Raw genomic sequence first — 18,105 nt, forward strand, 5'->3', positions numbered from 1 at the left:
GTCAAACCTGTTCCAGGCTTTAACACTTTACATAACTGAAATTGATTGCATGATATAAGACTATCATATGACACTTCTTGGATTTTTAATTTCCTGTGATCCAGGATTCATTTTGCTTAGAAAACTGGTTGAGATTATTGGGACAAGTCACAGATAACCTTTGCTGAGAAGCTTTACTGTTAACATGCTATAAACATGGGTCCAGAACAGTTTTTGAATTATAGGGAAATATTTCAGTGCACTGTCAAACTGCCAATTTAAACTCTACAAAACCATTTTAGGATTCCCCTGTTTTTCACCTTTATGTACTAAAAATGCCCAACATGGGTTAATGGAGTGTGAGGTATGGAAAATTGGGTCCCAATTTAGTTTAGGTTTCAATTCTTACTATTAAGTAACTATTATCTATGACTTTTGCCTTGGTAAACTCCTAATTACTGCTGATTAATATTTAGTTAGATAGATGTTGGGTATTTGGTAGGATTAAGAGATGTAGAATATGGTCATGCAGAATAAGTGCTTTATAAATACTATAAACAGCCAATAATAAGCAATCTTTATGAAACTAGTTAATATTGAGAATTGAACCCTAAACTAAAGCGTTTACAAGATAAATATGCTAGAGAACAACCATTGTTTCTGCACAGAGACAACATACAGATGCCCCAAAAAGTATTAGGATACTTAAACCTGACTATAATATAATATCAAAATAAAATATACATTTATTCAAAAGATAGCACAGGGACACTTCTTAAGCAAATTATTTTACAAAAAGAAGTTTGATAGGTTTAATTAAAGTTCATAGTTAATCACCTTTAAATGTCAATGAAAAAAAAAATACTTAAGAAAATTCAAGAAAAGATTCCAGGGATATTCTATCGATGCAATGACGTTTCTACATTAGGGGGGGTTGATTTGCGATTTCACATTTTAAGAAAAACAGCTTCCAGAATCTCCACGAATTCAAGGAGGGATTCAACAAGAAACTGTTACTAAAACATGAAGCAGTTCCAACTTTACAACAAGAGGCAGCAGTTGTTGGGCCACAACCTGTAAGTAGGCTAAGACTTCATCATTTTAAATGTAATTGCATGTATCATTTCAGACGTAATGTTTTGGTTTTATCAAATGCCAGCGTTGGCTTTATAGCCACTAGGTTTTATGTCTAAGACAAACACGTACAAATATTATGGACCTGAATTTTGTATAATGGTGTAAATGTATATATACTTTATGGTGTTATTTTTCGCACTTGTTTAGCCAATCACAACACACCGGCCCAAACTAACCAATCTGAGCCCAATGCCTGTTTCTGAGGGAGTGGTTTCATAGGATCAGGAAGTCAACCAGTCGTTCACATGACAGAGGAGAACGCGACTTACAATAAAGGTGAAATTTATGAAAAATAAGACTTTTTAAAAAAAAAAAGAAAAACCACAAATACATGTTACAGTATATTGAACCCCATAAACAAGAAATAAAGCAGTAAACAACCCCTTTACGTGTGGGTTAAATGTCTAAAAACTGTTTTGGGTTTCGAAAATTGCAAAAGGTGTACACATTCTAAACCCAAGTTGGCCTTAGGTATAAGAAAACAACAACAAAAAAACTATAAATAGAAAAAATACAATGTCTGCACACTGAAGTTACATCTTCGTACAGTATATACATATTATTTCTGAAAAGTGCAACGTTTCAACAGATCTGTATAAATAAATATACTGTATGTATATATGTGTGTGTATTTGTATTTATATATTCATAATATTATTTATATATAAACATATTATGGAGCTGTAACTTCATTGTGCAGACAATTTATTTTTTGGGTACAGGTGTATCTTATGGACTTATTTAAAATGCATCATACCATCATACTACATTTACTGTGTGTGACACATTTGTAGATGTTGAAACTAGATACTGGCACATTGTTTCTGCATCTTGAATGAAACTATTTCCACGCGCACAGCAGTCAGAATAAAAGCACTCTGATTTATATCAGTTTTTCTGGCGCAGAATAATCAGCCGCATGATGAGAGAATGAAGATAGAGTTCTGTGACTTTTAAAGACGGGTGGATAAATATGCTTTTCCTCTCTTTGCTGTCTCTCAAAGTTGCTTTGCAGTGTATTTGACACAGTTTAGTTTATGGAGCATTAAAGACGTCATCAGTGTTCTGAGAGGATGACATTGATGGTCCTAATGTGATAAACAACATGCCGGTGTGGCATGTTGAGTGTCAGCTGACACATCTCGTGGTGCAGCTGCACATAACAGCAAATACCGTTTGAAAGGCCTGCAGGTATTCACGCGTGGAACGCCTGACTCCTCAAATCACTCACTGGTTGGTGCTGTCAATGCTGAGTGTTCGATGTTTGCCATGTGCGTTTGGTTAATTAATACAACTTATTTTTTATGCATAAAATAACTTATTCATTTATGCACAAAAAACACATTGGCTTGGACAGATGTTGATCAGCCTCAAAGGGGGTTAAAGGAGTAGTTCACTTTTAAAAAACTTTTGCTGAAAATTTACTCACCTCCATGTCATCCAAGATGTCCATGTCTTTCTTTCTTCAGTCGAAAAGAAATTAAGGTTTTTGATGAAAACATTCCAGGGTTTTTCTCCATTAAATGGACTTCATTGGGAACCAAACGGTTCAAGGTTCAAATGAGAGTTTCATTGCAGCTTCAAAGGGCTTTAAATGTCTTATCAGGCGAAACGATATTTAAAAAATAACTTGTTCAAACTCATTAATTTTATCTTTATTTGAGTCATTCGGTTCATTCATCAACAAATGAAATGAACAAAATGACTCGAAAAAAGATTCGCTCATTTTGATGAACGAGTTTGAACAGGAGAGTCACGAACGCGCATCACACAAAAGAGCAAGGCAAGCATTTGAGATTATAAAACTTAAACTTTTTTAATTATATTTGAAATGACTGATCGTTTCGCTAGATAAGACACGTAAGGAAGGCCCGTTTACACCAAGCACTATAACTATAAAGATTAAATCGTTCTCCATATTAAAGAATAACAGAGTTCAAACCATAGCTATAACGATAAAGAAATGAGGAACGATATCGTTGGGATCACTTTTAGATCGATTTTTTTTCCAGCTGTCCAACGATAAAACAGTGCCTGGCCCTTTAAATGCAAATGAGCTGCTTTAGAAGGCGGGTTTCAAGAGCTGGTGTGTGTTAGCAGCTCACGCAGACACACTAAAATGACAGGAACTGTTCATCCCTTTAATGTTAAAATGGAGTCAGTCAAAGATGGAGCGACTCAAGAAGAAGTGACAACACGTAGAATACAACAGGACGTCTCTGAATGGTTAGTTGATGAATTTATGTGCTGATGTCGTGGAGCTGAACGTTATCTTCAATTGAACTATGGCTAACCCACGCCCATTGACAGCCAATCAGAATAGGTCTCGCGCATTTAAAATGGCAGATGACATTGCAGAGAAGTTAATCACCGAGGTACAAAAAAAAAATCCCCCTTAGTTTGACAAGTCAAACCCCCTTTTCAAGGATACGTAAAAAAAGATGGATATATGAAAAGCAATCGGTCGTATCCTGGGAATAAACGGTGAGAAGTATTCGCAATGAGATATTATGCAGTTTAGCATAGTGTTACAAAATTACCTCAGGTAGGCTATCCAGCGCTAGTTGACAACATTGCTGAAGTTGCAGTGAAAAAGGCGTTGTATACGTAAAGGTGTTGAGTAGGCGATGTTTTTATCGTATCATTGACTTCGTCAGCTAAATCCACTGCAGTTATTACACTAGAATTGCTGGATTCACTGTTTAGATGCGCTCCCAACTCCTCTCTTTTTTTATGGATATCGTACCCAAAAGCGCCTGTTTATCTTTTGATATTTGTTTGTAACGTAAAGCAGCAGCAGTAGTCATCAATTTTTGGTACTTTGAAACCCCAGCGCGGGCGCGAGCGTACTTAGACTAAAAAGACCGTTATCGGTCGTTGGTGTGGACGCATATATAGTTATCTTTATCATCATCTTTATAGTTATTGTGCTTAGTGTGAATGGGCCTTTAATCATCGTCTGGTATCGTCACTGAAACTCTCATTTGGACCTTTAACAGTTTGGCATGTTGAGTGTCAGCTGACACATCTCGTGGTGCAGCTGCACATAACAGCAAATACCGTTTGAAAGGCCTGCAGGTATTCACGCGTGGAACGCCTGACTCCTCAAATCACTCACTGGTTGGTGCTGTCAATGCTGAGTGTTCGATGTTTGCCATGTGCGTTTGGTTAATTAATACAACTTATTTTTTATGCATAAAATAACTTATTCATTTATGCACAAAAAACACATTGGCTTGGACAGATGTTGATCAGCCTCAAAGGAGTAGTTCACTTTTAAAAAACTTTTGCTGAAAATTTACTCACCTCCATGTCATCCAAGATGTCCATGTCTTTCTTTCTTCAGTCGAAAAGAAATTAAGGTTTTTGATGAAAACATTCCAGGGTTTTTCTCCATTAAATGGACTTCATTGGGAACCAAACGGTTCAAGGTTCAAATGAGAGTTTCATTGCAGCTTCAAAGGGCTTTAAATGTCTTATCAGGCGAAACGATATTTAATCATCGTCTGGTATCGTCACTGAAACTCTCATTTGGACCTTTAACAGTTTGGTACCCAGTGAAGTCCATTATATGGAGAAAACAGTTTGGTACCCAGTGAAGTCCATTATATGGAGAAAAATCCTGGAATGTTTTCATCAAAAACCTTCATTTCTTTTCGACCGAAGAAAGAAAGACATGGACATCTTGGATGACATGGGGGTGAGTAAATTATCAGCAAAAGTTTTTTAAAAGTGAACTACTCCTTTAAGACCGCATCAGCCAGTCAGGCATGTAGCTGGACACCTTTCTTAAAAGGGCGTTTCAAAGCATTTTGTGAAAGTGCCTGTAGCAGATTCTCTAGTGTCTATTGTTCTCTAGTTTTTGACAGATCTGTGGTCAAATTTAATTGGTTGTTTTTGTCCACAGCATGCAATTAAATATACAGCTCAGGAAACTGGACATATAGTCACACCAGGTCTGAGTTTGCCAGCAGTAGCAGTTTGCTGGAGGACATTTGAAATGCTATGTTCTGCAAGTGGTTTTGCTACACATAGTGTTATTCAGGGTAACACTTTATGTTACGACCCGCAAACAACTGTGTAAGTACACTGAAATTACGGTGTACGTTTCTGTAGTTATAGTGTACTTCCGTGTAGGTATAAGGGAACAATATGTTAAGTATGGAGTAATAAGGGGGTAACAAGCAGATATACAAGCAAATTGTTTAATTAGTTAAAAAATAACAGGAACCTATTCTGTTAATATATTCCAGGCAAAAAATGTACGTCTGTTGTTTATAAAATGTATCACATTTCTGGCAAAATATGTTTTAATTTATATTTTTAAGGGTAATTTTAACATCTGTGGGTTAAAAATTAAACACACACACACACACACACACACACACACACACACACACACACACACATATATATATATATATATATATATGATCTATATATATTTAAAAAATTGGTTTTTCTTACTAGATTACTAGAAAAGTCAAAATAATTTATTTCTGCTATGATTTTAATTTAGACCGTACCATGTGGTAATTAGCACTTACCTTATCCCATTGAATTGCAATGACACTTAAATGTCAGGGCAAATATACTGTGCAATTAAAACGTTTTTGTTGTTGTTTTGTTTTCTTGATAACAGTACCTTTCTCTGTAATTATTACAGTGCAAATGGTGTTGTTTCGTATTGCTACATAGTAAGTAGCGTTTGTTACCCCCTTGTTCTGTGTAGTTACAGAGTAAGTGTAACTCCTGCGGGCTGTAAATTAAAGTGGAGCTTGTTACCCCTTTATTACCCAAAACTTAATATATTGTTCCCTTATACACGGAAGTACAATTTAGTTACAAAAACGTACACCATAATTTCGGTGTACTTACACAGTTGTTTGCGGGTCGTAAAATGAAGTGTTACCTTATTCAGCTTCCCTGTATTGATTATTACAGTTCGGATATTAGTATTTGTGGACAGTAGAGATTCAATCTTGAAAGATCTAGGAACTCCACTACCAAAAACACAAACAAGGGAGATCCAGGCGGCTGCTTTTTCACTTGAGGAAAGAAGTTTGTTTGAAACACATTATAGCGGTGGATCTCAAACAAGGGACTGGACACAAAATGGACTAAAATGATTTTAAAAAAGACGATTTTTTGCTTGAAAGAATATGAAATTTTAGTTATGAGAAACTTTCAAGGATTTCGTTGGCCAGAAATGTGTGTCTGCAAATATAAAAAATTACACATCTTATCCTATAATTATGAACCGACTGGAAACATCATGTATATTCATTGGTCATACAAAGTGTGAACCATGTGTCATTAGTATTATGGATATATTATAGTCAATATGCATGTATGCTGAGCTCATAGGCGGCACAATGAGAGGAATACAGACAGTCAAGGGAAGGCCTGCAATGTGCAGACCTATGGACAATCGTGAGAAATACCATGTAGAGGTAGTGTAGAGGAGCAGTGATTTAACCTTCACCACTTGCCATGTCACAATAACAGAATTCCCTCAGTGTTTCTGAACAAGAAGTCCTGGATGTCTAGCAAAACAAACAGGCCCACAACATTAAAGACCCGTGGGAATGGGGTACTTGTTATCCCTTTTTTTACCAAACACATCTGGTGGATTTGCTGCCAAAAAGCTCGTTTTAAGTTTCGTCTGACCATAGAATCCGGTCCCTTTTCAAGTTCCAGTCGTGCCTGACAACTGAATATCCTGGAGTTTGTTTTTGGATGAGCGAGGAGGATATTTCTTGAAAACCTTCCAAACAACATGTGGTCATGTAAGGTTTTTTTTTTAGGCTTACTGACCCCAAGACTCAACTAATCTCTGCAATTCTCCATCGGTGATCCTTGGAGAGTCTTTGGCCACTCAATCTTTTGGTTTTACTCATTGTGATGGATGATTAAGGTAAGTTGGCTTTTGTGTTTCCTCATATTTAAAGTCATAGCCAATTCCATGTTCCTAGTCACCCTGGTGTGCTAACAAAAGAGGTAAAAATGAATAGGAATATAATTCAGAGATATGTTACTCGTAAACAATTCTAGGGGTGCCAATAATTGTGGCCAACGTGTCTTGGAGAAAAAAACATTTATTTTATAATGTGAAATAAATACACACAAACACACAACACTACTTTTCAAAGTGTACTTCACCAACACTGTCAAAGTTACAAAATAATTAGGGATGCACCGAATATTCGGCCGCCGAAAATTTTCGGCCGAAAAGACTTTTTATCACCGAAACAATACGGCCGAAATGTTGTGATGAAGCAAACAGAAACCGCGACCTGCACGTGCTTGTCTGAAGCTGCGGTGTGGACGTATTTCAGTGTATCTGAACCCGCGAGGAGACGGAAACCTTGTTTATCCACCTATATCTGCTCTAAACAATGCGTGCCGCCATGACGACGACTCCGGTTGCGAGCGGGTTTAGAGAGGTGCGTGCGCTGTCTGTGGAGTCTCGCGCTGCGGAGGCAGGCGAAAGTATAAACAAGGCAGCGCGAGTCTCCACAGGCAGCGCGCACCGCTCTTGACCCGCTCGCAACCGGAGTCGTCGTCATGGCGGCACGCATTGTTTAGAGCAGATATAGGTGGATGAAACAATAAAAAATTATAAATAAGACTCGCGCTGCGGAGGCAGGCGAAAGTAAACAAGGCAGCGCGAGTCTCCACAAACAGCGCGTGCACCGCTCCAAACGGTCGAGGCGTTTATACTTGACGCGCACTCCGTTGCACGTCTTGTTGTACTATTCCTTGAAACGACAGGGGACGACTCAAGTAACTGTCCTCTAACCATCAGGAATCGGTGAGAAGAAGACAGATAAATACATGACAATGTTTATTTTTTAGTATTCCACCACCAATACAAAAATAACAACGCATTCTCACCCCAAGGCGTCACCTTTGACCATGCTTCAATATTTGACGTTTTAGGCGCCCTTTAGCGTCACTTACATGACGCGATCCTACGGCGTCATCTAACTGACGCTAAAGGAAAGCGTCAGTTAGAGGACGCGGTTAGGTTTAGGTGTGGGGTGGGGGTAGGGTACACGCGATCCTAGGGTGTCATCTAACTGACGCTAAAGGGCGCCTAAAGCGTCAGATATTGAAGCATGTCCAAATTCTTCCCAAGGCGTCAGTTAGGTGACGCCTTGGGAGTGAGAATGGGCTGAAAATAATCATGTAAAACCCAGTAAACCCTGAGATTATTGCTTGTTACATTACAAAAAAAATATGTATTAACTAAATTAATGCTCTCTTAAATATTTTCTACATTCACTAAACATGTTTCATTTAAAGTTTCATGTACATTTGTATTAAACATGGACCATTGTTCATTTAAAAAGGCTTTTTGTCACAGTCTGCGTCTGCACCATCCTGTCTGCGTCTCCTGCACTACACTTCCCATGATCCTCTCGTCTGCACACCTGAACTCACTCCCTCATCAGCCTCCCGTTCAGCGTCCTGTTTCATCTGTTTCACCTGTTTGCACCTCATTATGTTTGATTCTTCCATGTATTTAGTTCCCTCTGTTCCATTCAGTCTTTGTCGGTCAATGTTGATGTTACCCTGTGTTTGCTCGTGTTCATCTTTATCCTTGCCTGTTCCTTTTGTGAGTAAAAGTTATATTAATTGAATCTGGACTCAGCCTGTCCTTCTGCCTGCACCGCACCGTGACAGATTGACCGACCCCAAAAATGGATTCCTTTGCAGCAGTAGCACTGCTTTGTTTGGAGCAAGGAGATCGTTCCTTGGAGGACCATCTGGAGGATTTCCTCAACCTCGTCCCCTCTACCACCTTCCCGGACGACAGCCTCTGCAGCTTTTTATATGCTGGCCTCAACACCGCCACCAGAGAGCAGTTGTCCGGGGAGGGCTCCCAGTTGAGCTTCGCGGCTTATGTGGAGTGGGTGCTGGTAAGCTGTGGATCATCTTTCACCGTCGATGACGTCACCAGCCCCACTCCAACACCAGAGCCCGTGACCGTCCAGCCAGCGCCAGAGACCGTCCAGCCAGCGCCAGAGACCGTCCAGCCAGCGCCCGAGACCGTCCAGCCAGAGCCCGAGACCGTCCAGCCAGAGCCCGAGACCGTCCAGCCAGAGCCCGAGACCGTCCAGCCAGAGCCCGAGACCGTCCAGCCAGAGCCAGAGCCAGAGCCCGAGACCGTCCAGCCAGAGCCAGAGCCCGAGACCGTCCAGCCAGAGCCAGAGCCCGAGACCGTCCAGCCAGAGCCAGAGCCCGAGACCGTCCAGCCAGAGCCAGAGCCCGAGACCGTCCAGCCAGAGCCCGAGACCGTCCAGCCAGAGCCAGAGCCCGAGACCGTCCAGCCAGAGCCCGAGACCGTCCAGCCAGAGCCAGAGCCCGAGACCGTCCAGCCAGAGCCAGAGCCCGAGACCGTCCAGCCAGAGCCAGAGCCCGAGACCGTCCAGCCAGAGCCCGAGACCGTCCAGCCAGAGCCAGAGCCCGAGACCGTCCAGCCAGAGCCAGAGCCGGAGCCCATCCAGCCAGAGCCAGAGCCAGAGCCCGTCCAGCCAGAGCCAGAGCCCGTCCAGCCAGAGCCAGAGGCCGAGACCGTCCAGCCAGAGCCAGAGCCCGAGACCGTCCAGCCAGAGCCAGAGCCCGAGACCGTCCAGCCAGAGCCAGAGCCCGAGATCGTCCAGCCAGAGCCCGAGACCGTCCAGCCAGAGCCTGAGCCCGAGACCGTCCAGCCAGAGCCAGAGCCCGAGACCATCCAGCCAGAGCCCGAGACCAGGATCCCACCCAGCCTCCCTCTCCCACCTCCTCCCGTCATGCATCCGTCAGCCCTTCTGTCTACTAGCTCCCCTGACCCAGCCTGGTCATGGGATCCCCGGGTTTCGCCTCCCACCTCCTCCACATGGACACTTCCTCGGCCCCCGGTACCATTGGCTCCCCCGTGGCTCTTACCTCCCTCAGCTCCTCCATGGCCCATCAGTCCACCAGCTCGGCCAGACTCCCTCGTCCCTCCAGATTCCCTTCGCTCCCTCGTCATCCTCCCTTCACCTTTGGACTTCCTTCCCATGGCTCCGCCCCGTCATGTCACCCCCCCGGTTCTGTCGGACTCCTCACTCCCTTCGGTCACCCGTCAGCCCTCACTCCCTCTGGCCTCACCGTGTCCCTCTGTGCCCCTGTCATCACTTCGGTCACCTGAGCCTACGGTGTCACCATGGTCCCTCGGTCCCTCCTCAGCACCCAATGTCGTCTGTCCCTCAGCTGCACCCTGGTCTCCTCTCCCATCTGCTCCGCCCCTGTCAGTCGGCCCCCTGGTGTTGTCAGCCCCACTACCATCGGCTCCAGCAGGGGTCCTCCCTCCGCCTGCTCCGCCCTGGCCACGCCCTCAGCCTGCTCCGCCCTGGCCACGCCCTCAGCCTGCTCCGCCCTGGCCACGCCCCGCTCAGCCCCCAGTTCGTCCCCCCTCCTTCCTCTGTTCTGCGGCGTGAGGTCACGCCTCCCGGGAGGGGGGAGTTCTGTCACAGTCTGCGTCTGCACCATCCTGTCTGCGTCTCCTGCACTACACTTCCCATGATCCTCTCGTCTGCACACCTGAACTCACTCCCTCATCAGCCTCCCGTTCAGCGTCCTGTTTCATCTGTTTCACCTGTTTGCACCTCATTATGTTTGATTCTTCCATGTATTTAGTTCCCTCTGTTCCATTCAGTCTTTGTCGGTCAATGTTGATGTTACCCTGTGTTTGCTCGTGTTCATCTTTATCCTTGCCTGTTCCTTTTGTGAGTAAAAGTTATATTAATTGAATCTGGACTCAGCCTGTCCTTCTGCCTGCACCGCACCGTGACACTTTTTATGTTATTGTATGCAATTTTTTTTAAATGTAACTAATTTAGACGTGGAAACTGGGTGCTAGTGTGATGAGAAGTTTGCGCTCGGCTTTGTTTTTGAGAGAACATTTTATTTTAAAACCTTTCTGCAGGCCAGTAGATTATTATTTAGTGTACACATGAGTGGGGTCAAGTTAAACATTTTAGTTTGAATTTTATGTTATACTGTGCATTGTGCTAAATAAATATTTGCATATATTGTAATTTATTTATTCTTTGAAAATGTTATATTAATTTATGCAATTGCAATGCCTTGATTTTAGTAAAGTTTGTACACAGTCATAGCCATAAATGCAATGATACTAATAATTGGCATAATTTATTTCGTTTTTTCGGTTTTCGGCCTTGGTTTCCTCTTTTTCTGTTTTCGGATTCGGCCAAGAATTTTCATTTCGGTGCATCCAAAAATAATGCACACTTTTTAGTTTTTAGTCATAGACAGTTATGTAAAACTAATGACTTCAATCATACACATTTCAGATTATTGTCCACAAAATTAAAACTTATTTTTTTAATTTATTTGAATAAATATTTCATGCATGATCATTGAACTAAAAAAGAAGAGAGCCTAATGTTATCTTAATGTAGAATCAGCTTTACATAAGTTAAGGGTTGACTTGTCTTTGATTGACAGCAATTCATGTGATATCCTTTTTTGTCATCATTAATGGAATGTCCTAGCGACAGATTGCAAAGGCCGGGCTTAGTCATGTGATTCCTGTTATTCTTGGAATGCCACCCTGATAACAATCTTAGGCCCACACTTTGTCACATGTTCTCTACCTGTTTTTTGGTGAAACACACCTCCAGAATGTTTCAATAGCCACCCGCTCTTTAGCCAAGTGTGAAGATATGCTCATGCACACACACACCTTTTTGTTTTCTAGATGTGAGCCTGACTTTGGGATGCGAGAAAAATGAATGCACTACCAAGGAAAAGTTTGAGCACACTTGATTGATTTACAATATATCCTGTTGATCTAAATGTTTCTGACTAAATGCTTGAAATTAGAAGAGTGTGCATTGCCTATGCATTCATTTCTTACTACTTACCTCCCATACTTTCGTTGGTGTTATTTCAGTTTTGATATTTTTATTTTAAAGTAGTGTAAATGTAAAATCAGTCAAAGTGTATCTTACTGCATGGATGATGCAAGAGCGATTGTTTAGTGTAAAAGTTAATATAAAATGCATAAATGTTAAGTGAGTTAAAGAAGTGTTATTGCATGGATGATGCAAGAGAGATTTAAAAGTGAATATAAAAATCCAGATACGCATTTATACAATTCATGATATAAAATGAAAAATCTTCAAGGGGTGATAAAATGCCATTTTCACAAGATGTAAAATAAACCTCTGATGTCCTCAGAGTGTGTGTCAAGTTTTAACATAAAATATCCCACAGATATTTTTATATACCATGTTAAAGAGGGTTATTTATATAGCACGTTAAAGAGGGTCTCTTGTTGAGGGTTTGCAAAAAAGTTTTGTGCCTGGCCCTTTAAATGCAAATGAGCTGCTGGTGTGTGTTAGCAGCTGCCATTAGGCTACTTCACGCAGACACTAAAATGACAGGAACTGTTCATCCCTTTAATGTTAAAATGGAGTCAGTCAAAGATGGAGCGACTCAAGAAGAAGTGACAACACGTAGAATACAACAGGACGTCTCTGAATGGTTATTTGATGAATTTATGTGCTGATGTAGAGTTAACTAGCGTTAACTTCAATTAGGATATTCTGTCATGTATAGTCTATAAATCACTTGGACTGTTGTGAGAAGCCCACAGAGTGACTTTCTATTGCATGTGAAAAGATGGATGCTAAAGTTTGAGCTGACTCACAAATGTACTCTTATACAACCACTCTTCCTCTTCTCAACATGGACTGCTTGTTCCCGGGGGCGGGGTTTATGTACATTTTAGGGTTGGTGATGTCACTAACCCTTGAGGAATGTCATGTAGTCCTTACCAGCCATCTGTTTTAGTCCTTTTCTTTAAAAGCAAATATCTTCCCTTGCTTTGAACTTTGAGCGTTGTAACTTTGATCATGTTAATTGTTTATGCTCAAACAGCAACATTACACACTAACTAAAGTTAGAAAAGTGAAATCGTACTTTACCACCCCTTTAATGTCTTAAGTGAACGTTTACAGCCAAGACTGAGAAAGAAAACGAGTGTATAACAGTATGTTAGATACATGCAGCTCTTAAAGTGACAGCAGCCTAATAACCCTACAGCTGTCTTTTTGTCCTTAATGTTCATCTAACAACTAAACACAAAAAGAAAATCACCCACTGCTCTTGCCTGAATAAGTTTTGCAACTTTGGTAAGGCTTAATCAGATTTACCACTATGCAGTGTTATTTTACATTTTGATTCCTGTTTTCAATTTCTGTCACAGCATGAAAAGAGGTGTAGTTTTCGGACTTGTAAACCTCTGTATACACCGGAAGGCTCCACAAATACTCTCCATGTATCAAACCACTTCCGTAATGATATCAGTTGGGACAACTTGCAACAGCCATTTGTTGCCATGGCAAGGAATCTCCTCAAAGATTTTGTCTGGGGACATTTTCACACCTAAACCAGGTATTGGGCCACAGACTTTCCTCAAAAGTAATTTCATTGCTCAACTTAAAATGTATCCCACCTAAAACCCTTACAGCAAAGCGACTTCATTAATTACAATTAAAATGTACCCCTCCCAAAACACCATTGGTGAATGTTTTGATTGGTTTTCTGTAAAATATACCCCACAGGTGAGTGATTGGATTGGTTGCAGGCCAGGTAGGGAGGGCAGACCAAAAAAAAAAAAAAAGTTTAACCAATAATTGATTGTTTGTCTTTATTGGGGAAAATAGTCAATTGTATAAAAAACACAATTTCAACAGAAAACAACATTTAAAAATACAACATATACTTTGAATGAAAGATTTCAAACAAAGGCAGTGAATAATAACACATGAGATGATGTGTCCAATCAGTCTTCACTGTAGCTCATGCATGAACCAACATCACATCTTCCTCATCTCACATTGAGCTCCACCATTTCTGTCTTCCACAATGCTCTTTCTGTATTTGTCTTTGTTGACCTCTTCTCCAACAACTGCAAAATAACAGTTATGTAACCACCATTGACAATACTACAGCCTTTTTAAAAAAAGTTGCATCATGTCAACTTTTAAACTTGCTGAACCTTTCCGGAAACGAATACCTTACAGCCTCATTATAAATCTGGTAGGATACCTGAAAGGCAGCAAATATGTTTAGTAACAGAATATTTAATTGGATAGGTTGAACAATGCAAAAATAGATATTACAGTTGTTTTTTATTCGCTTTGGTACTATTTTCACAAGGTGTACATTTTCAAATTTCTCAGTAGCCTACAAAAATTCTAAACATTCTTTCAACACCTGATGTAATGCTTTCAGTCGGTTTCACGTTTTCAGTCCACATGATGGTTTCAAACACAATATTATTGGAATATGCATTGAGAACATTTGGTTTATGTAATCACTGAAACACAACAGTATGATCTTTCAGTTTATTACTTACTGAATACTACTTACTTACGGACACGTCCCCCCCCCCCCACATTTCAAAATCTAAACAGTAATGTAAATGCTAAATGCCCTAATACATGTTGATACTACAACAATGCAAAGTATATGCTCTTAACCTTGCAGTTTTGTCAGGTAAGCCTCAATTTCTCCATTTCTTTGCACAAAACTCTCCAGAAAGTGTCATTTAATGGTTTATACCCCCGGACCCCCCTTGCATTTAATGTCCCCTCAGGTTCAGAATTGCTCCTACGGGGCGTGTTTTTAACAATCAGTTCATCCAACAGCACACAATGCAAGATAAATGTTTTCAAATCGGCCTTAGTAATGCTGAAATTAATGTGCTACAGTGAAAAACAGATTACACCGGTTTCACATTAAGCAATACACTTACATTACCCAAAAATGACATTAACCAACATTTACATAATCTATAGTTTCCAAATTATCCATCCTATGTGTAATCAAGTGAAGGACCAATGAAGACATCCTCTACAATTTTTCAGATATAATTGTAATGCTTTCTATAATAAAATATAACTAAATGAGAACAAAACAACATTTAGTGCACACATTACATTATTTTGGATCAAGCATTTGTCTTGAGCATTTGGCCATAGATTTTAGGCGTGACGAATCCATGCTTGACATTGGTCTACACTGATGTCATCACATGCATCATCCATGGCTTGAAGGAGGGTGGCACGCTCAAGGGGTCGGCGATCATAGACCTTTGACTTCTATGCTGAATAACATTTTTCAATAGTGTTGAGGAGAGTATGGAGGCAGGTCGAGGGTCATGAATCGGGGATGGGCCTGAAACCATGTTTGAACTACCTCTGCGTGGTGGAACCTGACATTGTCCCACACAGGTCGGCTCAATTTTATTGAGAAATTCAATAAGATGTGCAGCATTATAGGAGCCAATTAATGGCCTACGACACCATGTTTAAAGATATCTGCGCACATAGATGTTTCCTCCACGTTGTCCAGGCACTTGGACAGTGGCCCGTTGGCTGATGATGTTCCGTCCACTGCGACGAGTTTTGGCCAGGTTAAGCCCGCTCCATGAACAAAAATGGACTTGTGATGGGTCACATCAGCGTTAAAGGGTTAGTTCACCCAAAAATGAAAATTAAGTCATTAATTACTCACCCCCATGCTGTACCAACCCCGTAAGACCTTCGTTCGTCTTCGGAACACAAATGAAGATATTTTTGATTAAATTTGAGAGCTGTATAACTACCACATTGGCTCCTAAGGGACTGCCTCTTGACGGCCCAGAAAGTCAACGAAGAAAATGTTGAAATATCCCAAGTGACTACCGTGGTTTTTTCGCACAAAAAGTATTCTCGTCGCTTGATAAACATAGTTGAGCCACGGTAGTCACTTGGGATATTTCAACATTTTCTTCATTGACTTTCTGGGCCGTCAAGAGGCAGTCCCTTAGGAGCCAATGTGGTAGTTATACAGCTCTCAAATTTAATCAAAAATATCTTCATTTGTGTTCCGAAGACGAACGAAGGTCTTACGGGGTTGGTACAGCATGGGGGTGAGTAATTAATGACTTAATTTTCATTTTTGGGTGAACTAACCCTTTAAGCACCATAACTCTCTAAAAAAATATATTTTGGTAAGTTCTTTTTACTGTGTTGTTCCAATATACATATGACGTAAGTGATGTATCAAATAGTAACAGTAATGGTGCTGTACCTGAACATACTCAGCCCTTATTTGCTTCACCTGGGCAGTGTTTCTCTCAAAAGGCACCAGGTAGATTTGTTTCATTGTTACCTGGTGCCTCTTTAAAAGGTGGCCTGCTGTTGGTAGGCTGATGGATTCCACATTGGCAAAGGTGTCATTGTTCTCCTCAATTGCCTGCTTTATTTCTGACAGCCGTATATCATTCCTGGGCCTCACCAGTTCCACCACTGCACACTCTTGCTGGTCGGTCAGCACACGGGCCACGGCCACCACTATAGGGTAAAAAGCATAGAACAGAGTATACTGTCAATAAATCATACTGTACCAATACTGTAACATGTCTGATTAATTTACATGCATTACAATTTACTGTGAATGTATTAGTATATATCCTCCATACTTCCCGGTTTTCTTGGCCAAACCCTTGGTTTGGATGATAGAATTGACAGTTGATCTTTTTAGATTTGGATCAACTAATCTGGCAGCCTCTGCCATAGGGCCTCGGTTCACCACATGATCAATGATGATGGCCCCGATTTCATTAGAGACAACAGTTCTGCTTCCCTCTCTCTGATGACCAACCCTTTGAAGGGTCTCTGTTGGTGCCCATACCCACTGCTCTCTGACCTCTCTTTTGGAAACACACCATACCCAACATGCCTCATCAGAACAGGTCATATTTGTGGAATAATATGCAAAAAAGATCACCCTCATGTTGTTCCAACCCCGTAAGACCTTTGTTTATCTTCGGAACACAAATTAAGGTATTTTTGATGAAATCTGAGAGCTGGATCACTCCACCATACTAGTCCATAGGCTTCTTGAGGGATTGAAACTTGCTGGCCTCGAAAAGTTATTAAAGACATCGTTAAAATAGTCCAAGTGACTACAGTGGCTCAATCTTAACTTTATCAAGCGACGAGAACACCTTTTGTGCTCAAAAACAAACAGAAATAACGACTTTATTTCAACTATACATTTCCTTGTCTTTGGGCAGTTAGTCAGTTAACGTAGTGTGATAGCATAGAGCTACGTCACACGTAGGCTCACTATTGGCCGACGCTGGTCATGTGCGTGATGCGTGTGACGTACAACAAAAGATCATACACTGTTAAACTAGTAACCTGACTCGAGGCCCAGAGAGAAGAGGATGAATAGTTGAAATAAAGTCGTTATTTTTGTTTGTTTTTTGCGCAGAAAACGTGTTCTCGTTGGTTGATAAACTTAAGATTGAACCACTGTGGTCACTTAGACTGTTTTAACAATGTCTTTAACTTTTTGAGGGCGGCAAGTTTCGCCTATGGACTAGGAGTGATCCAGCTCTCAGATTTCATCAAAAATATCTTAATTTGTGTTCCGAAGATGAACGAAGGTCTTACGTGGTTGGAACAAAATGAGGGTGAGTAAATACTGACAGAATTTTCATTTTTGGGTGAACTAACCCTTTAACTGGTCATTAACGTATCAAAGGTCTTCCCACCTAACTCCACCAGTGTTTCAGCTGTGAATGACCATGAGATTCCTGTATATTTTCATGTAGCAGGGTATTTCTTGAAATTTGCTGTTCTGTGTAACTTAGCTCAGGTTTTTAAGCATACATCCAGCAAACGTGAAATTAAACATAAGTTTACCACGGTCAGATATGACTAGATTCGACCCTTTTCATACAGTGAATTACTATGCAATGTAATGAATACAGGTGTTGGGTATAGGCCTCGTTCTGGAAAAAATCGGAGAAATCCCTTGTATTTTCATAATGAGGTGATCAGGTTATGTAACAGCAGTTCAGAAACTTGATTGTATCTGGTATGTACCCAGCAGAGAACAATGTCAAGCATTGCGATATTGGCTCTTTAGATGTGT

The sequence above is a fragment of the Pimephales promelas genome, chromosome 1 (genome assembly GCF_988280905.1).
Source record: "Pimephales promelas chromosome 1, fPimPro1.hap1.1, whole genome shotgun sequence".
NCBI lineage: Eukaryota > Metazoa > Chordata > Actinopteri > Cypriniformes > Leuciscidae > Pimephales > Pimephales promelas.